This window comes from Esox lucius, chromosome 17 (assembly GCF_011004845.1).
Source record: "Esox lucius isolate fEsoLuc1 chromosome 17, fEsoLuc1.pri, whole genome shotgun sequence".
NCBI classification, from domain to species: domain Eukaryota; kingdom Metazoa; phylum Chordata; class Actinopteri; order Esociformes; family Esocidae; genus Esox; species Esox lucius.
Window position 1 is genome coordinate 9,875,029 of NC_047585.1, and position 18,453 is coordinate 9,893,481.

At 40.4% G+C, this 18,453-nt stretch overlaps 1 protein-coding gene across 2 annotated transcripts in view; it reads left to right on the forward strand.

Moving 5' to 3' along the window:
• Positions 1 to 3,420: 3,420 nt before the first annotated feature.
• Positions 3,421 to 18,453, forward strand: part of LOC105027256 (synaptotagmin-2) — a 78,014-nt gene continuing 62,981 nt past the window's right edge. Inside the window, exon 1 of one of the 2 annotated variants that reach the window (XM_010899265.4) lies at positions 3,421 to 3,800. The gene's annotated coding sequence lies outside the window, so the exon portion shown is untranslated. The remainder of the gene's footprint in view (positions 3,801 to 18,453) is intronic. The other variant, XM_010899267.4, reaches the window with a different exon arrangement.

The window sequence follows — 18,453 nt, forward strand, 5'->3', positions numbered from 1 at the left end:
GTTACTGATTACAAATGTGGACAGGTAACCTGTAACTAACTGATTACATTTAAAAAGTAACCTACCCAACCCTGATTATAGGTGATGACATCACTCAGCCCCACACCATTCTCCAAATTGTGTCAATATAGGCTCATTCATTTATGTGTGTTTGTGCTGTTAACATTTTTGTTTGTGCTGCTGTCATTTTTAAGTCATTCTGAGGCCACTCAGCCCCCCAACGTGCTCCAAAGTCAACCAAAATTGTCCCGCTTGTTTGTGCTTCGTTAGTGCCGGTAAAAGTTTTGTTTGTTTTGCTACAGTTTATGCTACATAACCTGCTTTTCTACTGGATAGCGCATTGGCGTTGTTCTCTTTCCACTATAGCTCTGTCATTACTTGTTCAACTGTACTGGTAAGAAAGACAGTCACAAAAATGTAACTTTAACCGGCACAAACTGAGCTATTGAGTCTATTTGGAGTGAATTTGGAACATGTTGGGGGGCTGAGTGACTTGGGGGGCTGAGTGAATTATCTATAAAATATTATTTAGGAATAATATCAATAAATATGACAGCAGCACAAATTAGGTATTTTACCTGCGTAAAGACAGTCGCCCACCCAACGCTAAACAGGCTTGATCGTTTGTGCTGGTTTGTGACGTAAACATTTTTGTTTGTGCTGATATCATTATTTAGATATTAAAGAATATTTTATAGGCCAAATTTACTCAAAATTGGTGCAATTGCTTGTGCTACGTTAGTGCCAGTAAAGGTTTTGTCTTTCTTACCAATAATGACAGCTTTTGTGGAAAGATGGTAAAGCCAGTGTGCCATCCACTTGGAATGTAGGTTATGTACCTAAAACTGTAGCAGCACAAACAAAACGTTTACCGGCACAAACAGAGCACAACTGAATGGGCCTATTTTGAGGCAATTTGGAGCAGGTTAGGGGGCTAGTGACGCAATCACCTAAAATTAAATGCCACATCAGCACAAACAAAACTTTTAATGGCACAAATCAGCACAAATGAACCAGAAACAAACAAGGATATTTTGGGTGAATTTGGAATTTGCTGAGGGGGCTAAATTACCTCAGAATTACCTATAAAATATTATTTAATATATATAAAAGGATAGCAGCACAAACAAAAATTGTAATGGCACAAACCAGCACAAATGGAGCAAAAATGATTGAGCCTATTCCGAGCCAGTTTGGGGCATGTCGGGGGGTTGAGTGACACCATTGCCTACGATTAAATGTCTAATATATAAAACACTGAAGCAGCACAAACTAAACATTTAACGGCACAAACAGAGCAAAAACAAACAAGACTATTTTGGTTGAATTTGGAGCAAGGTGGGGGGCTGAGGGACCTCACAATGACCTATAAAATATTCTTGAATATCTATAAAATGATAGCAGCACAAACAAAACCTGCCACCTTCACACACGTGACAGGAGAAAAGCTCAACATGGCAAGTTAATATAATACACATTTGTCAATCATTATCATTTATATTAATAGAGTTACGTTATTAATTGGGAAATATTGCATGCATGGCTGAGTGAACGTTAATGTCACGTTTTTCACCAACTGACTGATGATTTACATTGAGTTTGTGTATTGTTGAGCAGCTGCGGCTAGCTAACAATTCATGGCTTTACTGATTAATTAACCCATTCTTTTCAAATTATGTGAATTCTATATTTCTTCACAACAGAAACATTGAGGCATTTAAATAGATTACAATTTCCGTTAACATTTAGAGTATCAGTCAAAAGTCTTTCAACCAGCTTCATGATACTCTGGAATGCTTTTCCAACAGTCTTGAAAATGATATGATAACCCTTAAGTTATTTTATTTGTTTTATAATTACTGCCTACACTTGTATTAATAGACATTGTAAATGGAGAAGAAAAACACTGAAAACCATCATTGGTATTCAATAAAACTATAGCATTTATTTCTGGAATGTGTGTTTTTTGTTTTTGTTTAAACAAAGTAGTAATTGATAGATTCATTGATTATCAAAATAGTTATTTGCAGCCCTAATGAACACTAAGAAAAATATATTTCATTACATGAGGGGTTCACATACCTTCAAGCAGTACTATATGCTTGAAGGTATATAGTAGAAGACTAAGAACTAACATGCCAGTTATCAATAAATATCTAATGTACAGCATCCCCTCTGAATTAGCTACTGATCTGTGTGGTGGCACATAGACCAGGGCGGATATGCCCCAGACTCCCAGAACCACTGCAGTGCACGTGATCCAGGATAGCACTGCCTGTCCAGCCAGCAAGGTTAGCAACAGACGTTATTCATTGATTTGCAATGGTGGAATAGGACTTCAATCAATTAAATTAATTAAGTCCATTAATTCTGCACTGATCTGACTTGAGCAGAAAGGATGTTGCAAATATCACAAAGCACAGTACATACTTGATTGGAATACAGTGTGATGCTTATGATACAGTATGCATGACCTCATGTCTGCATATGCAGGCATTTTTACAAACAACGCATATGAAGAAAATGTATTATAGATACAGCGAAAGACCACTATTCACAGTTCTCCATTGCCTATCATAATGTATCCTTATCAAATGTTATACACTGTAATCTCCTCGTATACATTGTATGTTTGTCATACTATAAGTCATACTTTGTAGCTCATCGGTAGTGTCTTGCAAAAATGGTCAAGCTGGTCGGCTGGGTTATACGCTTTGCATCGACCCGGAGTGTGCAGGCTCCATTGAACTGTGTTACCCTTATACCTTATACCATCTTCCTTTTGCATCTTAAATTATTCACTCTGTGCATATCAGCTACGCAAAAGAAGGATGAATAACAAGACAGTAGAGAGCCCCTTTTCCTAGCAGTATGTTGTAGCGTCACAGCAACTACTGCTGAAGGAACTTCCTGAATGCTCTGCTGCAGCAGAGCCAACCCCAGCAGATTGGCAACACCTTGTTCCCTCCCTGTCTCCCGTCCTCCCCTCCTCCCACCTCTCCCGCTTCACACACCACACTGCACTCTGGTCCTGCATAGAGACGATGCGGGGTGGGGACAGCAGTATCTTCAGCCGGTCTCAAGCCCCGCTTCGTAGCAGTCGACATGCCATGTACAGTATGTCCTCACAGCATTTTCCCTGCTCTCAGTCTTCCTCTCTCCCTCACTTTGTCCTCTCTCCCTCCCTCACCCTTTCTCTCAGCCCCATCCCTCCTTCCCCCCCACCCTCCCTTTCACCCTGCGTCTATTTTTCAAAGCTCAGCATTCCCCTCTATGTGTACTGTAGAGAGAGAGTCACAGAAAGAGAAAATGAGAGAGAGAGAGTAGGAGGAGGGAGTGCGCCATAGAAAGCCCCCCACCCAATTGATGACAAGGAGGATTTTTATTGAGTAGCTCTTCAGCCAATGAGGCGGCAATGCCGGGAAATACAGCAGTGGAAAAGCAAGCACTGATGCTTGTGCTGATTTGCAGAGTGAGAATGTTAATATGCGTCTGTATCTTTTCATTTCCCCCAGATCTGATAAACTGAGCACCACAGGCCCCATAAATACTATTTTATATGAGCCTGTGTGTGAGAGTGTTTAAAGAGTGCTTTCGTGAAGGGAACCCCAGGGGTGACTGCAGGGACTGAGCAGTTACAAAGGCTTGTCTTTTTCCAGAAGGGATAAACCAAAAACCACTATTTATCTTCAAGATTGCACTTTTTTGTTCTTCTAAGACCATATCTCAAGTGTCCTGCAGGTACTACGGACAGAAGTCCCTCTTTCTATCTTTTTTAGTAGATCGCAGCTTCCATACAGGTAAGATGGGCTTTTCTACTGCACATGATTGTTGATCAGTGGTGACTGTACTGGTTTTGTCATTTTGTCTTAGCAGTGCCAAGCCTCATTGCAAGATTTGTCTATTTAGAGAGGACTGCAGAGTGAAAGAGAAAGCCTCAGGAAAACTGAAGCATCAGATAATGATGTCAGTTGAAATGTCCTCTGGTTTTTATACATATTCCGCAGGCAGAGAGAGGCTTCTGGAGAGGAACTTTTCTGTCTCAGCGTTAAGTCAAGTGCTAATGCGTAGTTTCGTACGGTGCTGCAGTATCAGGTTACATAATACTACCAACTGTGTGTGAGAGAGTAGAACTTGGGAAGGGGGCTATTTCCCACCTCAGAAAATATTAAAACAATCGTATATCCACCACATATTCTATCCACTTCAGGTAGGCTGGTTAAATTACGCTTGGAGTAATCAGTGTTTTTGAGTCAATTCAATGTTTTCTAAATGACTTTTTCGATATTGTTATTTTTATTTCCTAGCAGTTATTATTAATCTTTTTCCATGGAGTGTGATACAAGCTCATGTAATTACCATCTTTCCAGTAGTAGATGGAAGCCTGCTGGTGAATGGAATAAGATGATCAAAGCATTGAGGTAACATCATGAAAAGAACAGTCCAGTACACAAGTACACCGCTTTGACGGGGCATGCAAGGTCAATTCTGCTGAACAAGCTATTTGGGAAGGGCCCATACATTAAACAGCTGCTCACAGAACTGTCATGGATGTTAAGTAATGCTCTTACTGGTCAGTGGTAGGTTTCTCATAACAAATTAACCACATTTGCCCCTTTTACTAGTTGTACCATAGCTTGGCGTTACATCATAATTGAATCCACTAACTGCATATTCAACACAAATAGATTTGTCATGATCTCGAATAAACATTTTCTCAAGCGCACTGGTTGTCAGGTGAAGTGGAGGTCAGTGAAAATGCAGCAGTATTTAGGCCCCATGACTGGTCAACTGAACAAGACCATAATCCTCATACACCTACTTTTCTCATGCACTTTTAGCATATGGAATGAACATCTATATGACCCTTGAAGATTAAGATGATTATATTGGGATGGATCCAAGATGAGAAGTGAATGCATTTCTATGAAGCCATGGGGCTGGTGTATTTTCAGGTGATGTTTTGGGTTGGTCGGTCCTCTGGGGCACGGTATGTGTGCGACCTCCTAAACTGTGACTCTCCTAGTTTAAATGCAGTGGGGTCTGCCTTGTCTTGGCACAGCAGAGGTGATTCAGAGGAGCTGCAGCACTCACTCTCACGCGCGCGCTCACATACACGCACACTCACATGCACGCACGCTCGCACGCACGCTCACACACAGTCGTCTAGGGAAAAATGCTGAGTTGGCCACATCATTAGGGACGATAGGGAGATAGCTTCCAGAGCTGATAGTGATGAGACAACTCTGCTTCATGAATCAAAGAGGAGCTATTTTGGGCCCATTTGGTCAGAGACATGGGGGAAAGTCTTTGGTTTTACGGGTTAAAACACATGTGGATGAACTAAAGGGAATGACGCAATGTTACCATAATGCATGCAGTTCAAAGGGAGGGTTTACAAAATGGTGGAGGTCAATTGCTGATTATTTCCCTGGTCAAAGGCATAAGAGTGGGGAAATATCCTTCTGAATCAATGGGACCAGGATGAAGTGGCGGTGCGGCTGCTTGGGGAAAGCACTGATATCCCTCTGAACTTCACCACACTCCCCCTGTCTCTCCTGTTTGAGATGGGAGACTGCTTGATGACTCATGAAATGGAATTTTGTCATGCCCTACAATCATGTATGCAGTGAAATTGGGGATCCTCTCAATACAGTCGCTCGTTCATTCGCGTGTGTCTGTGCAAACCTGCACCACCACACCAGTGATAGACAATGTACTGGTTAAACCGGTGCTCACCTGTTGTTGTTTAGGCCTAGTTTGTTGAGGGTAGTGAGACGGCAGTACGATTGTCAGTCTCACTTGGACATCTCATTAGAATGCTTTGTTTTAGAAGTGGTGAAAAAAAGAAGATCAAATGGTCCCTCCCAGAAGATTCTACATCATGGACTTTGCATCTCGTGCAAACTTAGATGAGACTTAATACGTGTACATAGTGGAATATTTTGCAACACTTTTCTTTGAAGGACGTACATATAAAATACCATTGTAAAGGATTCAGATTTTTGCACTTTCTCCATCCTTTGTTGTGTTTTAAACCTCATTAATTTATAATCTTTTCCCCCCATAAATCTACATGCAAGAAAACGAGAAAAAGTTTTTAGAAATGTGTGCCAATTTATTTATATATCACTTCGACATATGTCATTCAGGCCTAATAGTTGGATTTTGGACTCATCAGGCTAGATAATCTGTCATGTCTTTTACACAGGATTGGCCTTCCATCTAGCCACTACCATAAAGGCCTGATTAATGAAATGAGGCAGAGATGGTTGTGCTTCTGGAAGGTTCTCCCATCTTTGCACAGAGAAACGCTGAAGCTCTGTTGGTGGCCATTCGGTTTTTGGTCACGTCCCTAGACAACGCCGTTTTTGGCTATTTACTTCAACCGAACTTGTAAACAGTTATTCCGTTCAGTATGAACATATCAGCAGTGCTATTACATTCAATGTCAACATTTCCCAGTGCTATTGGTCTGTAATGACTCACGATTAAGTTTAGTGTCATCATTTCTCTACTATTGGAAACGGCGACCAAGGGCAGATATAAACATATAATTAATAAGAGTGGCTGTTTGTATAGGCATTGGAGTCGGGGGTGGTGGGTGGGTCTTTCACAACCAACTTTTTCATGAAAAGAAAGTTGGTTGTGATTTGATTCTGGCAAGAGGCAAGAAAGAAATGTTGTTCTTGTGTTGTTCAGACAGACGTTTTCTGTTTTTGTAACCTTAAACTTAATCCTAACCCAAATCTCAGTAGTGTAATGCCTTATGGGATGCCTTACCTTAAACGTAATCTAACCCTTAACTGTTAACCGTTAACCGTAAATGTTATTCGTAACGGGGCCAACATAACAGAGAAACGTTAAGAAGCAACGCAATAGTGAGTCATTAAGGACAATAACAGTAGCGATATATTGATAGCAAACGTAATTGCACTGTTTTATGTTCACACAGAAAGTAATCGCGGGTTATTAGTTGTATATTAACGTAATTCCTGAGAGGTACAGTTGGTTTACTTACTTCGGCCAGATGGCTTCCACAGATTTGTGCCTCAACAGAGGCTTGCATTTTGCTCTGACAAGCACTCTGAGGTGTGGGACCTTACACAGACAGGTGTGTGCCTTTCTAAATCTTGTCCAGTCAATTTAAGTCGACTCCAATCAACTTATGGAGACATCTCAGTGATATTCATATAACACAGGATGCATCTGAGCAAAGTGTGGCGATAGTTACGTACATTATATATTTATGTTTTTTACTTCCAACAATAAAAATAGGTGTTTTCACTTGTCATTATGGGGTAATGTGTGTATTTAGATGTCAAATAAACACAGTATATTTATGTATTCTGTAAGTTAATATCTCAACAAAATGGGGACAAAGTGAAGGGACCTCAATACTTTATGAAGGCACTGTAATGTTTAATGTGCTTTACATTCTGGAAACAGCATGACCTCTCATCCAGATTGACCCCTAATCAATGGTTAATCAGTGGTTACATTTTGCAGTGGGGGAGCCCTGTATTTTAAGGTAGTCAAGGGCATTCAAATGTCTGGGTGAGACAGGATTAAAAACACCACACACCATTTGTCATGGGCAAAATATAGGATAACTATACAATTATAAATAAAGATTAAATTAACCAGATATTTTGTCATTTACATTTATCATATTTAATACAATAATCCACCCAAATAAACTGTAAGTTGGTTATTTAGCTAGTGTTACAGCTAGATAATAATGAAAAAGTGAAATATCTTTGGAGGTAAGTTAGCTAACAACTGTATTTTACCTTCAGAAATAGTCAACTTCCTCATCTTACTGTTTACATTTATTTTTCCATCTTGACTGTGGAGTTCAACAATCTATCCTCATCAAACCACCTCAAAAGGTAGCTAACATTAACACAGCTACCTAAAAGAGAGTATTATTTGCTTCCTTAGTTAGCTAACTTCAGTTTTTTACATAGAATACCACATCTCTTTGAATGGCTACTGAGATAGCTATTTGTATAAGTATATACAGCTACTGTATACTTACATTTGCATTATTTAACTAAAACTTTCCATATAATTACATTTAGCAGTTAGCTGGGGACTTACTGATCTTTTTCACTCTACAGGTGCTGGTCATAAAATTTGAATATCATCAAAAAGTTGATTTATTTCAGTAATTCCTTTCAAAGAGTGAAACTTGTAAAATGTATACATTCATTCCACCCAGACTGATATATTTCAAGTGTTTATTTCTTTTAATTTTGATGATTATAACGGACAACTAATGAAAACCCTAAATTCAGTATCTCAGAAAATTAGAATATTGTGAAAAGGTTCAATATTGAAGACACCTGGTGCCACACTCTAATCAGCTAATTAACCCAAAACACCTGCAAAGGCCTTTAAATGGTCTCTCAGTCTAGTTCTGTAGGCAACACAATCATGGGGAAGACTGCTGACTTGACAGCAGTCCAAAAGATGACCATTGACACCTTGCACAAGGAGGGCAAGACACAAAAGGTCATAGCTAAAGAGGCTGGCTGTCTAAGCACATTAATAGAAGGGAAGGAAAAGATGTAGAAAAAAGTGTACAAGCAATAGGGATAACCGCACCCTGGAGAGAATTGTGAAACAAAACCCATTCAAAAATATGGGGGAGATTCACAAAGAGTGGATTGCAGCTGGAGTCAGTGCTTCAAGATCCACCACGCACAGTCGTATGCAAGACATGGGTTTCAGCTGTCGCATTCCTTGTGTAAAGCCACTCTTGAACAAGACACAGCATCAGAAGCGTCTCGCCTGGGCTGAAGACAAAAAGAACTGGACTGCTGCTGAGTTATATGGTGAAAGGACATTTTGCATTTTCTTTGGAAATCAAGGTCCCAGAGTCTGGAGGAAGAGAGGAGAGGCACAGAATCCACATGGCTTGAAGTCCAGTGTAAAGTTTCCACAGTCAGTGATGGTTTGGGGTGCCATGTCATCTGCTGGTGTTGGTCCACTGTGTTTTCTGAGGTCCAAGGTCAACGCAGCCATCTACAGGAAGTTTTAGAGCACTTCATGCTTCCTGCTGCTGACCAACTTTATGGAGATGCAGATTTCATTTTCCAACAGGACTTGGCACCTGCACACAGTGCCAAAGCTACCAGTACCTGGTTTAAGGACCATGGTATCCCTGTTCTTAATTGGCCAGCAAACTCGCCCGACCGTAACCCTATAGAAAATCTATGGGGTATTGTGAAGAGGAAGATGCGATACGCCAGACCCAACAATGCAGAAGAGCTGAAGGCCACTATCAGAGCAACCTGGGCTCTCATAACACCTGAGCAGTGCCACAGACTGATTGACTCCATGCCATGCTGCCTTGCTGCAGTAATTCAGGCAAAAGGTTCCCCAACTAAGTATTGAGTGCTGTACATGCTCATACTTTTCATGTTCATACTTTTCAGTTGGCCAACATTTCTAAAAATCATTTTTTTGTATTGGTCTTAAGTAATATTCAAATTTTCTGAGATACTAAATTTGGGATTTTCTTTAGTTGTCAGTTATAAACATCACAATTAAAAGAAATAAACATTTGAAATATATCAGTCTGTGTGTAATAAATGAATATAATATACAAGTTTCACTTTTTGAATGGAATTACTGAAATAAATCAAGTTTTTGATGATATTCAAATTTTATGACCAGCACCTGTATATACTGTACTGACCAACACGATAAAGTTGGAGTACTATTTGTTGTTTTAATTGATGTATTACCTTTTCCTGCTATTTGTTCTGTCAGGCCATTTTTGTGCTTCTGCAGCTACCTGTTACCTCGCATTCACTCGTCAGTCTGTTCTGGGACTTTGGTAAATTTATAAATACAGAGCACTCTATGGTGCTCTAACTACAGAGCTCATATTTCAGGGCAGTGTCTAATGTGAATTTACAAACGCGTCAAGGTCTATGAACTTGAATATCGTTAGTAACCATAGATTGAAGCACCCAATTATAAATTCAATGCAAAATATTGCTTGTTGTATGTAACATTTTAAATGCACGTCATTGGAAGTACTGGAGCTCACCTCTGCCAAGTACTCATGCTCAGCATATGAAGAAGTGTAAAGTACTATGGGTACTAAATGTTTGCAATCCATTAAGTAGCTCTGAATAAATGTCAGCTAAATTACTGAAAGGTAAATTTACTTTGGTCAGTTTCCGAAATATAAGCTGACTAAAGGTTTGGGAAATGCTGCATGCATCGGCTAATTGGAATTCTCTAACACTGCTTTTGTACTTTAGACACTAAATGTAAAACCATAAATTGCAACCAGCTGGTGTCTTTAACAATAGAGGGGAACGGCAAAAAAAAAAAACTGTATTGCCATCATAGTCTATGATGTCACATGAAATGATTTAGTGAGCCCGGACATCCCTCAAAAAGCTGCTGAATCGCTGTCTTTGTTTCATGCGGATCTGCAAGCACACCCTGTTTGTTTCCTTACATCAGCACAGTTTCATCTGCCTGCCTGGACAGGGTAAAGGATTTGTATTTGTAGCCATCCACTGGGGTCATACAGGAAAGAGAGAATAATAGATGAAATACAAAGGAAGAAAACATGTTATCAAAGTTTTATCATCTGCTTTGCCATCTCCAAATCGGCTGTGATTCTGATACTTAATTTAGCTGCCCGCATATACACTCACCTAAAGGATTATTAGGAACACCTGTTCAATTTCTCATTTATGCAATTATCTAATCAACCAATCACATGGCAGTTGCTTCAATGCATTTAGGGGTGTGTTCCTGGTTAAGACAATCTCCTGAACTCCAAACTGAATGTCAGAATAGGAAAGAAAGGTGATTTAAGCAATTTTGAGCGTGGCATGGTTGTTGGTGCCAGACGGGCCAGTCTGAGTATTTCACAATCTGCTCAGTTACTGGGATTTTCAAGCACAATCATTTCTAGGGTTTAACAAAGAATGGTGTGAAAAGGGAAAAACATCCAGTATGCCACAGTCCTGTGGGCGAAAATGCCTTGTTGATGCTAGAGGTCAGAGGAGAATGGGCCGACTGATTCAAGCTGATAGAAGAGCAACTTTGACTGAAATAACCAATTGTACCAACCGAGGTATGCAGCAAAGCATTTGTGAAGCCACAACACGCACAACCTTGAGGCGGATGGGCTACAACAGCAGAAGACCCCACTCATCTCCACTACAAATAGGAAAAAGAGGCTACAATTTGCACAAGCTCACCAAAATTGGACAGTTGAAGACTGGAAGAATGTTGCCTGGTCTGATGAGTCTCGATTTCTGTTGAGACATTCAGATGGTAGAGTCAGAATTTGTTACCACTGTGCAGGCTGGTGGTGGTGGTGTAATGGTGTGGGGGATGTTTTCTTGGAACACTTTAGGCCCCTCAGTGCCAATTGGGCATGGTTTAAATGCCACGGCCTACCTGAGCATTGTTTCTGACCATGTCCATCCCTTTATGACCACCATGTACCCATCCTCTGAATGGCTACTTCCAGCAGGATAATGCATCATGTCACAAAGCTCGAATCATTTCAAATTGGTTTCTTGAACATGACAATGAGTTCACTGTACTGAAATGGCCCCCACAGTCACCAGATCTCAACCCAATAGAGCATCTTTTGGATGTGGTGGAACGGGAGCTTCGTGCCCTGGATGTGCATCCCACAAATCTCCAATTGCAAGATGCTATCCTATCAATATGGGCCAACATTTCTAAAGAATGCTTTCAGCACCTTGTTGAATCAATGCCATGTAGAATTAAGGCAGTTCTGAAGGCGAAAGGGGGTCAAACACAGTATTAGTATGGTGTTCCCAATAATCCTTTAGGTGAGTGTACATTTTCTGGAATGAACATTGTGGAGAGCTACAGCTCCTCTTCTTTTACCTAAATATGTAGGTTGTTTAGTTTCATTAATCTAAAATGGATAATTTGTTCTCCTTGTCATTTACGTTTTATCTATGGTATTCTAGTGTGAATAGCCCCCAAATACACAGTTTCTACTGCCTTTGTCAAAACTTGCCTGAAATTCAGCTAGTTTGAGCAAACATTCCACTGTAGAATGCTGGAACATTTTCTGTATTTATTGCTCTTACCTGCGCTACTAAACAGACTAAATACTGAATAAATAGGACTTTTGAATGAGAAAAGGTGTCTCTAAGAGAATACAGAGTTCTCTAAACATACAGCAGTTAGAGAACTCCCTCTCATCCTATAGTGATAGTAAAACACAGTCATGCACCAACTGGTTCAGATCAGAGTAACATAAACAAAACCCTGTGTAAGTACTGATCAATACATCCAGAAGATAAACTGGACTGCTTCAGGGGCAGATTAATATGTTTGATGAGAGCCACTGTGCCTGCACAACCCCAGATCTATGCGGTTTTTCCAGACTGTTATAGACAAGCTTTGTCTATTTTCACTTATAATATGCTTACTTGCTTTGCTGTACATGCTTTCTGTCCCTCTTTCTCCCTCCCTTTTTATTGGACCTACTCTGGCTATTTTGGAAAAATAGAAGTTACCTGTTTCACTCGATTGCCTCTCTCTGTTCCTCCCTCCCTCCTTTCCTCCCGGACCTACTCTGTCTATTTTGGAAGATAGGAGTTACCTGTTTTAACAAATTCTCCCTCCCCCCTCTGTCTCCCATCATCCCTCCCTCCATTTCTACCAGACCTACTTGACCTCTGAAAAAGTAGTTGCCCCCTCCAACCACTGTGGTAATTTTTTACCTTGCCATTTGTCTATAATGTTTCAACATCTTGAACATTGATCTGACCCAATTAATCATGTATGCTTACAATGTGCCGCAGTTACGGCCTGAAGAGGATTGGCCACCCTCACTCCTCTAGCCTTTCTTGGAAGGTTTTGCTATCTATTTGCTTTGCCTCTTCCTGGGTTCCAGGCAGGGTATCTTTAAAGGCACTTGCTGCTGCTATAAAAAAGTGCTTTGTTAAATACTTTTTGATTGATTGTGCACATAAAAAAAGTGAGATAATAAGATGTAAGTCCTATAAAGATCTTAAGTATTCACATAGCAGAGTAAAATCCACAGCAGCACTAATTCCATCGACTGGCTTAGGATACAATTGCAGAAGGGGCTTCCCATGTGCTGTAATACATCGGCTTGATGCATAAGCAGTCTCATTAAAGTTTGATCAATGGTGTGGTAAACCCATGATTGAATTACAGAGAAAGTGCAGTCAGCAATGTTAAAGGACAAACTGAAATCAGAGAAACTGTATCATATGACATTTACCTTCCTGGATGAATGAAGAACAGTTCAAACTTTACTGCCCTCATACGGGTCAGAAAACCAGACCATCTCTTTTCAAATGCATGCTTAAATACAATGTGTGTGCAAATATGTCAGAATACCAACACATCATACCTTTTAATTATTTAGTGAGAATGTATCCATCGCATATCGAATATTGACTTAGTGCTGAACAAAGATGGTTGGATGAGACGGGGAGAATTCTCTGCTTCTTTGTGAGGAAATGCTGAGAAACAGCCTTCCCTAGTGAAGCCAATTGTCTTCTTACAGTATCTGGTTCCTCAGTCTCACGGGCAAGAAATCCAGGTGAGACTTGGAGATCTGCTGGTGCATAAAATATATAAATGCCCATTTATTTAACACGTTTAAGAAATATTTTGGGGGGTTAATTTAAGCCTCCAGATGTTTGTTTCAACATTACAGTTTTTTAAATACACTGCTCAAAAACATTAAGGGAACACTTAAATCACCTATCAGGTCTCGATGAACAAATTATATTAAAGATCAAAATCTTTACTGTATGTTGTGTAATTCATAGGAAAGAAAAATGATGTAACAACGCTCAATGGAAACCAAAATCACCAACCGATTGAGGGCTGGATTCAAACACACCGAAAATCAAAGTAAACAATTTAAATCACAGGCCGTTCCAACTTGAGGCTGTTCTGTGAATCACGGCAACTCATAATGTGCACTCCCGACAATGATTGGGTATGCTCCTGATGAGACGGCGAATGGTGTCCTGGTGGATATCCACCCAGAACTGGATCAAGGTGCTCCTGGACAGTCTGTGGCACTACTTGGTGGTGTCAGATGCCCCGATACATAATGTCCCAGAGGTTCTCAATTGGATTCAGGTCTGGGGAACGTGAGGGCCAGTCAATGGCATCAAAGCCTTCATCATCCAGGAACTGCCTACACACTGGGCGACCCTCCAAGGATATGCCTCCCCAGACCATCACTGACCCACCGCCAAAACCGGTCATGCTCGATGATGTTGCAGGCAGCATAACAATCACCAAGGCTTCTCCAGACTCTTTCACATCTGTCCCACGTGCTCCGGTTGAACCTGCTATCATCTGTGAAGAGAACAGGGAACCAGTGGTGAACCTGCCAATTCTGGTGTTATCTGGCAAAGGCCAATCAAGCTGCACAGTGCTGGGCTGCAAGCACAGGTCCCACTAGACGATGTTGGGCCCTCATGCCACCCTCATGACAATAGCCTGTTGGAGTTCATTTTGTAGGGCTCTGGCAGTGCACTTACTGTTCCTCCTCACACAAAGGAGCAGATACCGATCCTTCTGCTGGGTTGATGCCCTACTACAACCCTTTCCAGCACTCCTCATGTAACGACCCGGTATTTCCTCCATGCTCATGAGTCTGTGCTAGGAGAGACAGCAAACCTTCTTGCAATGGCACGTATTGATGTGCCATTCTGGGGGAGCTAAACTGCCTTTGCAACCTGAATGGGCTGCAGGTACCGCATCAGGCTACCAGTAGTGACAAGGACACTAGCAATACATAAAACTAGAGAAGAATCAGTCATGAAGCATAAGGAGAGAGCAATTGTCTTTGACCACCTCCCGCAAAACCATTCCCTTTTTGGGGGTTGTCTTGCTGTTGCTTCTCCAGTGCACCTGTTGTCACTTTCATTTGCACCAAAAACAGGTGACATTGATTCACAATCACTTGTGCTTCCTAACTGGACATATTGATATCCCAGAAGTTTACATTGACTTGGTGTTATACTGTGATAATTATGTGTTCCCTTTAATATTTTTGATGTATAAGTGCAAAGGAAGAGAAATGGTGGACAAAAAGATCAGTTAATTAGTCAGTGAACCTATTGTCCCCGATGGACAGCCTTTTCTCCTTTAGCACTCATTCAAGTTGCCCCCAGATCCGTTGAATAGGGAAACATTCCCTGCTCTCTGTGCAGGGTGATGAATTCTGGTCTCTTTTTCTCTCTATCTTTCTGGCCTTCTCTCTTTCTTTCTCATCTATCCTCTCTCCTAGCCAGTCTCAAACTGCTTCAACAAGTCAGCTCTAGTCGGTCAAGCTATTTTCGGTAGCAGCAGAAAGCACAAAAATAATGAGCGTGTATGTGAGCATGTGTGCGCATGCATGTGTGTACAACAGAGAGAGCAAGGAAGAAAAATCAAGTGACAAGGGAGCGAGAGAGTTGTAAGAAAAAGAGAGCGTGTGCGAGAGAGGGAGAAAGACAGAGACAGAGAGGATAAGGAGTTCAAACATCTTACTGGCCTAATTTGAGCAACCTTCAGAGGTGTTGGAAAGGCACTGCAGAGGACATGGGGGGGGGGGCTTACTGATGGCAATGGGATGGAGGGACTGTGAGACCCATAGGGGAACCATGGACATTACTCAGGTCACTGTCTGCCTCTCACAATGAAAGATCCACGCCAATGAGACATTACTAATCTACAATAATAGTACTGCATATGCATTTGAATATGTATGTAATTATCTCCAATCTTTAACACTTGACCAGGTCCCAGAGAATTAATATCCTTCAGGTGACATTTTTTATCTGAAATGTGACTTCTTCCAATGGCTTAGGTTAGTTAGTTAGTTAGTTATATTTACTTTTCAGTATAACTACTATTAGTTTCTATTAGTACAAACCTGATTCCAAAAAAGTTGGGACACTGTACAAATTGTGAGTAAAAAAGGAATGGAATAATTTACAAATCTCATAAACTTATATTTAATTCACAATAGAATATATATAACATATTGAATGTTGAAAGTGAGACATTTTGTAATGTCATGCCAAATATTGGCTCATTTTGGATTTTATGAGAGCTACACATTCCAAAAAAGTTAAATGTAAAGTTAAATGTACAGATAAGGAACAGCTGGAGGACCAATTTGCAACTTATTATGTCAATTGGCAACATGATTGGGTATGAAAAGAGCCTCTCAGAGAGGCAGTGTCTCTCAGAAGTCAAGATGGGCAGAGGATCACCAATTCCCCCAATGCTGCAGCGAGGAAATAGTGGAGCAATATCAGAAAGGAGCTTCTCAGAGAAAAATTGCAAAGAGTTTGAAGTTATCATCATCTACAGTGCATTATATCATCCAAAGATTCAGAGAATCTGTAACAATCTCTGTGCGTAAGGGTCAAGGCCGGAATACTGAAATGGCCAGCCTGCAGTCCAGATCTTTCACCCATAGAAAACATTTGGTGCATCATAAAGAGGAAGGTGCGAGAAAGAAGACCTAAGACAGTTGAGCAACTAGAAGCCTGTATTAGACAAGAATGGGACAACATTCCTATTCGTAAACTTGAGCAACTTGTCTCCTCAGTCCCCAGACGTTTGCAGTCTGTTATAAAAAGAAGGGAGGATGCCACACAGTGGCAAACATGGCCAACTTTTTTGAGATGTGTTGATACCATGAAATTTAAAATCAACTTATTTTTCCCTTAAAGTGATACATTTTCTCAGTTTAAACAATTGATATGTCATGTATGTTATATTCTGAATAAAATATTGAAATTTGAAACTTCCACATCATTGATTCTGTTTTTATTTCACAATTGTACAGTGTCCAACTTTTTTGGAATCGGGTTTGTATGAAGTTCAGTTAGTTTTGTAAATACAGCTAAATCCGTTTTGAAAATACCTGTTATGCATTATATAGAATAAAGCACAATATCGAAATAGTAATATTTCCCTTTTGTCATTCTAACACGATATAAAATATTTTGATGTGTTTCAACCAAAAATATTACTTTGAACCTTTATGCATTGTTCTACCCTCTCAACTGCCCATTTCTTAAGCTTAGCAGATAGATAACCTTGCTCCAATGACTGTAGTATTAAAGAATGATTTATTATCACCACTTCTTGTCTACAGCAGTTAGAAAAGAAGTAAAACTGAAATGGAAAAATAAACAGACATAATACTAGACATAGTTCTCATTGAATCTAAATATTCAAGTATTCACATACATATTACTGATAAAACAAGATATTCAAGGACAACTAGGAGTTAGTTCCCCAGAGAAGGCAAGTTAATTACATTTAGACGATACTGTAACAGCTAGCATGTCGTTAAAACCAAATACATTAATTTATCTATCAATCAATCATCTTCACAAAATTATCTTTGAATTCCAAGTTACGTTTTTAATGTTTGGATTTACTTACAGACAATGCTTCCTCAAAATGAAAACAATGAAGATGAATTTAGATGTTTTTACTGCTCCACAATATCTCTTGACACTTTCCCATTAGCAAGAAATAAAAGGTTCTTCCACTATAAAATTTTACAAAAAGGTATTCCTGACACTGCCGTCTAGTGGTCAGATGTGGGGTAACTAGTAATTAAAAAATTAACTGAAAAAAAAACTGCTGGGGTCAGACCGCTCCCCACCTGGTATCTGTAAGGATTCCACCATTAACACTATGCAGGTATGAACTACAATATTACTTATCATTCTTTGGAAAGTGGAGAATTGCTGTTTTATGGGACTCTTGTTGTCTCAACTTCAGTCTTCCTTACTTTGCCATCCTAACCAGGAAAGGTCTTCACAGTGACACCCATGGGCCAGTCGTTCCTTTTCGCTTGACTGTCTCTTAACATCACCATGTCTCCTTGAAGATAGGGCTTCTTGCTCTGCCACTTCCCACAACTCTGTAGAGATGGAAGATACTCTTTCCTCCAGTGGTGCCAAAAGGTGTCACTGAGGATTTGAACTTGCTTCCACTGCCAACTAAAGAGATCTTTCTCGTTAAACTCCCTTTGGAAGAGAGGGACTATAGCAGTTATGAGTAAGAAGTGTCACTAGTGTCAAGAACCGTCGCAGGGCATTGAGGCTCGAGGAATCCATCTACTCGATTACTTCGGTGTGGATAGCCCAGTGCTTACTGCTTGCTAGCCCACAACTGGTGTGGCGTGCTTTAATCATCCTTGGCCCAAACACATCCAAGCCAACAAAGGAAAAGGGAGGATCAGTGCTCAGGCGATCTGCAGGTGTGTCAGACATCTTTTGGGTTTCAGCCTACCACGTAGTCTTCGGCAGTTGACACATTGACTGAGTATGGTGCTGACACGTCATTGTCCATCAATGATCAATAGACCAGCTGCTTTTAAATCACTCTCAGTGAAGTGCCAACCCTGATGGTGGATTTCCT